Below are 9,065 nucleotides of genomic sequence, written 5' to 3' on the forward strand. Positions count from 1 at the left end.
TCGCTCAGAGAGAGTGCCGATGTTACAGCTGCCCTGAATATCGAGTTCCTGTTGGCTGGTGTTTCAGCAGAGCAGCAACAGGAAGCTGCTGACATGTCTTGTGGACATTCAGACCTCTCCAGGATCTCCGGGGTCTCCAGGGGCTCCAGGATCTCCAGGGGCTCCAGGGGCTCCAGGGGCTCCGGGGGCTCCAGGATCTCCGGGGGCTCCAGGGATCTCCGGGGTCTCCGGGGGCTCCAGGATCTCCGGGGGCTCCGGGGGCTCCAGGATCTCCGGGGGCTCCGGGGGCTCCAGGATCTCCGGGGGCTCCGGGGGCTCCAGGATCTCCGGGGGCTCCAGGGGCTCCGGGGCTCCGGGGGCTTCAGGGGCTCCGGGGGCTCCAGGGGCTCCAGGGGCTTCAGGGGCTTCAGGGGCTCCATTCACATGAATGTGGTAGAGGATGGCAAACTTCCATTTTGGGGTGAATTAGGACTTCATGCTTTGGTAAATGAGCACCTTCCAGGTTACTGAAGACAGCAGAATGAAAAAGTATTTTTCCTATGCAGAGGTTATTGTAGAAACACAGATTTATTTAGCAATTGGTATAAAGCTGAACCCCATATTCTTCTCTTTATTTTTATTTGAACTTTGTAGCTTCTTGTTCTTTGCTTCTTGGTCTTTTCTGGGTGATAAAAGGCTGTAGTTTATTTTTATCAGCTGCTTTGATCTTTGTGCTTCACCAAATTAAGTGGAGATTAGATTTATCGTCTCAGCCAAGCACTGCTTACAACAAGAAAACATGTTTTTAGAGCCATTCTTAGTTTTTTCTTTATCACTTTTATGCCATACATCATATTATATTTTCATTAAAACTGCAGTCTGCCGCAGCATTTGAGCATGGCTGCTTCCCTGCCTTCCACCAGATGCATGCTGGGATATGCTAAGAGTAAGTGGGTGAAGAGGATGGATGGATAACTGGGTTAGTTAGCATGCTAATGCTAATATGCTAATGCTAACAAGCACAGTAATCACATCAAAAGTTTATTTATTTGCTAGCTCCTTCAAAACTCTTCTTTTGAGAAATGCTGAATATTGATCAGGTTCCCTCACTGCAGGTAGAGGGTCAGGTGATGCAGAGCGCGATGTCATCATCAGGCTGCAAAGCGTGATGTCATCACTGGGCTGCAGCCTCGTGACTCATCCGTCGCTCCAGTGGCAGACTGTGGCTTTAAAGAGGAAAACAGATGAATAAGACAGAGGCTGATTCATCTGTTTGTCCTGTTTTTGAGGCTTTAAGGTGTAAATAAGAGCAGATTTTTATTCTCACGTTGTTTTTCTGGATCCAGTCGCTGAGGCACCAAGTCCACTTTTTATTATCATGAAGACTTTGAGACGCCATCTTGATTTTAAAGTGACAGAGTTTTCATTCCCAGTCCATCAGTATTTTGTGTTCAATGTCAGAAGCCTTCGTCTTCCCTCCCAGCTCAGACAGTTGTTTCCGTGGAAACAACCTCTGTTACCATGGAAACAAACCTGGAAGCAAAGCTCAGCCAACTTCCCCTCAGCCAACTAACCCTAACCCAGGAAAAAACAGGAAACTGTCGCTGACGGTTTTCTTTCTTCCAACCCAAAGAGTTTTACAACTTTAGAAATCCGCAGTGACAGAAGTTCCTCGGCTGGGAGCTGAAATTCAATCTGAACTCATTTGGTCTGATCAGTCTATAATCAGTTAACTGATCATCTATGCACTCAGTCCAGCCTCTGGATCAGATGTTGGTTTGTTTTGTTGTTTATCTCTTTGTTGTTTTGTTGTTCCTTAGCTGACAGGCAGATGGAGCATGACAACCAGATTGTTCTGTATGAAATGTTCCAATTAAACCTGCTGGTTTTGAAACGACTGCTGGTCTCCTCGTGGTTCCTCTGGTGCACAGCTCGTTTCAGTCGCAGAAAAAGAAAAACTAGTAGAGGAAAAACAAGCGACTTTATTTCCAGAGATGTGATGTTTGTTTGTACAGAACTGGCCTGACTGATGACTGACATCCTGTTTCTGCTTTTATTTTTTTTTTTCATTTCTCATGCCTTACTCACTCTTTAGCAACATATACTGGAATATTAGTTTATATGTTTTGTTTTCATAACTAGCTCCAATTCTTTAATCATGGAAACACTGTTTTTTTTTTTTTTTTTTGTATCAAAAATCCAATAAAAATATCATTTTAAAAAACAACAACAAAAAAAAAACAGTAAATCCCTGACCCTGTGACACCACATGCTGTTCTCTATGGGCTCTGGTGACGTCCTGCTTTCTACCACTAGAGGTCAGGCTTCACACAGGTTTGGGTTTGAGGTTCATTAACAGAACACAATACACACCGTTTGCACTTGCATATCAAAACATTTATTTATAAGGAGGCAAGAACCTGAAAGTTTTACGTGAAAGAACATTTTTCCAGTCAATGTTTTATTTCCCATCCACCAAACTGAAGAACCAAACATTTTCCACTAAACCCAAATCCACAGAACTTTGATTTTCCACCAACACTACCAACCCAGCTGACAGTCCTTCAGAGCTCTGGTTTCATGTGATCTTTGGTTTCTGTTCTAACAGGTTCCTGATGTGGGACAGAGCAGGGAACATGGAGGACAGAGTTCCAGCTTGATGTCACTTTTAATGTAGAAGATTACTGTAAAATCACATACATTTAAAAATGTACAAAGCCCCGACACTGAAAATGAAGCTGTTGTCACATTTTCTATGTCTGGTAAATCCAGCATGAAGTCACAATCACCAAACCCTCACAGAGATTCGGTGGAAACGTTAATACAACATCTTTTTAAATTTTTATTATTTTTGTGTCCACAGAGAAGACAGACGACGAGCCTGCTGGAACATTTTCTACAACACGAACCGGACCGGGACAGGATGCCTATAAACAAGTCAGCTTTTTAAATAGTTCAACACCAACACACAGCCGCTCCCAGTCGCTAGTGGGCGGGATCGGAGTTCCTCGGCCATGCGGATTGGTCGGTACACTGGAATCGGTAGCGCAGGAATCGAACTCGCGGCTTGATGTGAAAGTCAGCAGGTATCCTCCAGTTCCACATTTTCTGCACCTGGAGGGAAGAAGATGATGATGTCACATCTGCTACGCTGATCACATGACCACAATGGATGAAGCTGATAGGCCACAGCTGCAGATCAATGACGTCCACGTTCAGATCAGATTATATTTTATTATATTAACGAGACGGAACTGTCAATCCCTGATGAGGGTTTTTGGTTCATAGCAGAAGAAAATAGCAGCAGACTAATAAACAAAGTAACTGATGATCAAAGTAATAAATAAATAAATGTAACAGTATTTTTATACTAAGAGTTGCACGACTTCTGACTCAGCAGACAGACAGGTAAACAGACAGACGGGTCAACAGACAGATGGGTCAGCCAGTGGAAATTGAAATTGTAACAGGACCGGGACTAATGTGGAACCAGGACTGCAACAGAACCAGAACTATCAGATCCAGGACTGAAACACTGAGCTGCTGTGTTTGAGGTTCCTGTTGTCATGATAACACCAGGGGTCAAAGGTCACACAGGTTTTTGTTTTTTTTTTTTTTTGGAGGTATTCTGGAGTCAAAGGTCAGGGTGAGAGAGTATCTTCAAGAACCAGAGCAGCGTGGTTGTGTGCCAGAGGTCAGAGGTCACAGTTAGTTACAGTTCAGGCTCAGGGGTCAGAGTTCAGGGGTCAGGAGGTGGTGATGCGTACCTTCAGGACCCTGACCAGATGGGTTGTACTGTTCAGCAACGGAACCTGGAGGGAACAAGAACAACCAAGAGAAGAAAAAGAAGACGCTTTCAGCACCTGATCTCACAACCAGAACTGTAACAGAACCAGGACTATTGAGGAACCAGGACCATAGGCGGCGCTATTAAGAGGCTAGGGGAAGCTTAGCTTCCCCAAAATTGTCACTAAGAAAAAAAAAAAAAAAAAAAGGCTATAGCCTATAAAAAATTATTTTATTGTTTGTTTTTTTTTTAAGTTGGACATCAAGACATCAAAACACACACATTTTAAGATATTGTTTATTTTATTTATTTATTTATTTATTTAATATTGATATATGTGGCAGATATTTGATAGGTAACCTGCGTCTTTTCCTTACGGTGTTAGGCTATTTCCTTTAGGCTACACAGTGCGCAAAGAGATAGAAGCTAGTTACAGCCCAGCTACCTACGTCGCTGTACTGCAAAATGAAAAGAAGACAGCCAACTGATAAGGTGGTCGCGAAAACGGACATTAGAAATTTTTTGGGGTTAGGGTTAATGTCAAAATCAACAATGACAGTAAAGAAGACGCAGCCAACACAGACTCAGACTGTCTCGTCGCTTCAAACGAGGCCAGCCAGCCCACAGAAGCTCCCGACCTTACAGAGAGTCCCATGAACGTGGTGAGCTACAGCAGCACTCAAGCCGATCTGGATGCTTCCACCACCTGCCGCCCTCCAGACACCATGACCAGCTCCTCCCCTCCAGACACCGTGACCAGTGTTACAGATTAACTGGTTTCCGTGTTAACTGGTGACCTTTGTTTGTAAACGTTGGGCGTTTCTCGTGGCAACAGCAGATGTTCTAATCACGCCGAGGGGACACGGCTGACCTCGCAAACGCCTGAGTGACTATTATTAAATCTCTCTTATAATTTTCTAGACTTGGCTAACTACCTGCTCAACTTAGCTTGTTGGTGGTTCATGCGGTTTAGTGAAACGATGGGAGCAGAAATCTACTCCATATTTTGCTTTATTTTCTTCAAAATAAAAAAAATGTATCCGCCCGGGGTTCGATACTGGGTGTGAAACCTAAAAGAAATATTGCAAGTCATTTAATTGGACCACTAGGCTAATGTACCTGACCAGGGGTTGGTCCGACAATATAGCACATGTCAGGCAATAACAACCACACGGCCTCCTCCAGGCCCTGTATACTTCTGCCAGATTAACTTGTGACCGCTGTTACTGTGACGATAACAGCCACACACACACACACACACACCTTGTAGTGCCTCTCAAGCTCAGCGCTTGTTGAGCATCGGAGATTTTGTCTGCTTGACCAGGACTGTAACAGAACCAGGACTATTAAGGAACCAGGACTGTAACAGAACCAGTTCTCTCAGCCTGGTTCCAGTTCAGATTCAAAGATTCATGAGACGGAGGTTCTTGTACACTGCAGAGAACATGTCAGCGATGTGAGCGGTGCCTCGATGAGAAAATATAAAATCACTTCCTGCTGACTGGGTGGAGGCACCACAACATCTATTTGTATGTTTATTTGTTTTTGTTTTGTTTTGGGGCAAAATAATTAGTTTAGGAAAGCCACTCGATCTAAAGAAATCTCACTGTGATGAAACGTCTGCCTCTGTCTCGGAGTTTCCCAGCATGCTTTTGGGCAGCAGACTGAGCCCAGTTGACTGTAGTTTGTCTGTGTTGTTTATCATGATCATCGCCCGTTAACGAGCTCTGTAACAGCCAAGCTTTCCGTTTTCTGAAACAGAAACGCAGCAAACCCACCTCAGGCCACTGAACAGAGAGGATCATGGGATGTCGAGTAAATTCACTGGGTGGCAAAGTTCTAAAGAGATAAAAGACTTGGATAGGAGATAAAAACGGAAGTGTATTTGTGTGATGCTGGACTTCAGATTTGAATTCAAGTAACAGAAAATTGAGGCAATAAACAAAAAATCACATCTGATTCTAGACCAGGGTTTCTCAACAAATGGGTCACGGCCCACTGATGGGCCACCAGCGCGGGGTCCAACCCGAACCCACTGGCCTCAGAACCGCACTGACTTCCTCCTTTATGTGACGTTTAACCACGTGAAATGAAGAGAACATCAGCCGACTGAAGAGCAGATCGACTCTGCTTTTCATCACATTTTTAGGAAAGTTAATTTCTGGCATCACGTTGCCATGGAAACACCCTTGTTTGAACTGGACACTGATGAGAGAAACTTCAATGAAACTTACCAGCCATGTGTGTGTGTTCTGTCACAGCCCGCTGACCTGCAAACACACACACACACACAGATAAACATTAGTACACACACACACACACACACACACACACACACAGATAAACAGTACACACACACACACAGATAAACATTAGTACACACTAGGGGTGTTTCAATAACGGTTTGATGGTAATTGCGGTATTTAAAACATGAAAATAGTGATATGCAAATCATCCAACCATGATATACTGTGGAATAACAGTTGGTTTTGGTTCAGTTTTTTCTCTTTTGTGTTCTCCAGTTCATTTATTCTTCTTCCCTCGCCTTGCACAACTTTCCCCCCTCCTCCCTCGCGCAGTAAACAAAAGTGTTGCGAGCAACTTTATCCACCAGAGAAAAAGGTCATATCACCCATATTCATTAGGCTCACCACCCACAAGGGTAGCCGTAAGGGGCTGGTGCTTTGTGGATCGGGCAGCAGTCGAAGGCGGGGGCCTCGGCGACTTGGGACATGGAATGTCACCTCGCTGGGGGGGAAGGAACTTGAGCTTGTGTAGGAGGTTGAGCGGTACCGGCTAGAAATAGTCGGGCTCACCTCCACGCACAGCTTGGGCCCTGGAACCCAGCTCCTCGAGACGGGCTGGACCCTCCACTATTCTGGATTTGCCCTCGGTGAGAGGCGGCGGGCAGGTGTGGGCTTGCTTATAGCCCCCCAGCTTAGCCGCCATGTGTTGGGGTTCACCCGGTGAACGAGAGGGTCGCTTCTCTGCGCCTTCGGGTTGGAGAGAGGACTCTCACTGTTGTTTGTGCCTACGGGCCAAATAGCAGTGCAGAGTACCCGGCCTTCTTGGAGTCCCTGGGAGGGGTACTGGATAGTGCTCCGACTGGGGACTCCATTGTTCTACTGGGGGACTTCAACGCCCACGTGGGTGGCGACAGTGACACCTGGAATGGGGGGGGGGGGGGGTCGATGATCGACTTCGTTGTTGTTTCGTCTGATCTCCGGCCGTATGTCTTGGACACTCGGGTGAAGAGAGGGGCTGAGCTGTCAACTGATCACCACCTGGTGGTGAGTTGGATCCGCTGGCGGAGGGGGAAGCTTGACAGACCTGGCAGGCCCAAACATATTGTGAGGGTCTGTTGGGAACGTCTGGCTGAACCCTCTATTGGGGAGGTCTTCAACTCCCACCTCTGGGAGAGCTTCTTCCAGCTCCCAAGGGAGGCTGGGGACATTGAGTCTGAATGGACCATGTTCTCCGCCTCCATTGTTGATGCAGCTGTTTGGAGCTGTGGCCGCAAGGTCTCTGGTGCTTGTCGTGGCGGCAATCCCAGAACCTGGTGGTGGACACCAGAAGTAAGGAATGCTGTCAAGCTGAAGAAGGAGTCCTACCGGTCCATGTTGGCCTGTGGGACTCCTGAGGCAGCTGACAGGTACCGGCAGGCCAGGCATGCCGCGGCTCAAGCGGAGGCAAAAACACTGGACCAGCTTTATACTCTCCGGAGGGTGCTCAAGGGTTCATGGGAGTTTGCCCAACCACTTCAGATGTGTTTTGTGGATCTGGAGAAGGCATTCGGCCGTGTCCCTCGTGTTACCCTGTGGGGAGTGCTCCAGGAGTATGGGGTCCAAGGCCCTTTGCTAAGGGCTGTTCGGTCCCTGTACGACCAGAGCAGGAGTTTGGTTTGCATTGCCGGCAATAAGTCAGACCTGTTCCCGGTGCATGTTGGACTCCAGCAGGGCTGCCCTTTATCACCGGTTCTGTTCATAATCTTTATGGATGGAATTTCTAGGTGCAGCCGGGGGCCGGAGGGAGTCCTGTTCGGGAGTCACAGGATTTCATCACTGCTTTTCGTGGATGATGTTGTCCTGTTGGCTCCTTCAAAGCAGGACCTTCAGCAGGCACTGGGGCGGTTTTCAGCCGAGTGTGAAGCGGCGGGGATGAGAATCAGCACCTCCAAGTGCGAGGCCATGGTTCTCGACCGGAAAAGGGTGGCATGCCCTCTCCGGGTTGGTGGAGAAGTCCTGCCTCAAGTGGAGGAGTTCAAGTATCTCGGGGTCTTGTTCACGAGTGAGGGAAGGATGGAGCGTGAGATTGACAGGTGGATCGGTGCAGCCTCCGTAGTGATGCGGTCGGTGTACCGATCCATCATGGTGAAGAAGGAGCTGAGCCGAAAGGCGAAGCTCTCGATTTACCAGTCGATTTACGTTCCTACCCTCACCTATGGTCATGAGCTTTGGGTAATGACCGAAAGGACAAGATCGCAGATACAAGCGGCCGAAATGATTTTCTTTCGCAGGGTGGCCGGGCGCTCCCTTAGAGATAGGGTGAGGAGTTTGGTCACTCAGGAGGAGCTCGGAGTAACTCGAGAGGAACCAGTTGAGGTGGCTCGGGCATCTGTTTCGGATGCCCCCTGGACGCCTCCCTGGGGAGGTGTTCCGGGCATGCCCCACCGGGAGGAGGCCCCGGGTAAGACCCAGGACACGCTGGAGGGACTATGTCTCTCAGCTGGCCTGGGAACACCTTGGTGTTCCTCCCGAGGAGCTGGCGGAAGTGTCTGGGGAGAGGGAAGTCTGGGTGTCCCTGCTCAGACTGCTGCCTCCGCGACCCAGCCCCGGATAAGCGGCAGACGATGGATGGATGGATGGATGGTGCCGTGACACAGCTGATCTCTATCTACAGCCAACTTATATGAACAGTTATATTTAAATACAGGCTACTGCTTTCCAGTGTCGGCGCCAAAATCTGTCTTTTCATAAACTCACTGGCAGATGTTTTATTTCAGCTGGGGGTGTGTCACTTCAATTTAACGTCAGTTAAATTAATGTCAGTAACGTTAATGTGGCTAAGCAGCAAAAGTAACAGTAAGCAGTCACATTAAGGCTGAACAGAGTTATAGAATCACCTTTTCAGGCTGTTAGCAATTTACCTCTGAAATAAAGACCACAGCTTTCACAGATGTGTTGATTTATTAAATGTTAATTTCAATGTACAGATGCAAACAAATTGACAAATTAATTAAATCAATGGCCCAGGAAACTCATAAAGACTAAAAAAATTAATAACGATTAATAGGCTAATT

Source organism: Myripristis murdjan, chromosome 11 (assembly GCF_902150065.1).
Source record: "Myripristis murdjan chromosome 11, fMyrMur1.1, whole genome shotgun sequence".
Taxonomy (NCBI): Eukaryota; Metazoa; Chordata; class Actinopteri; order Holocentriformes; family Holocentridae; genus Myripristis; species Myripristis murdjan.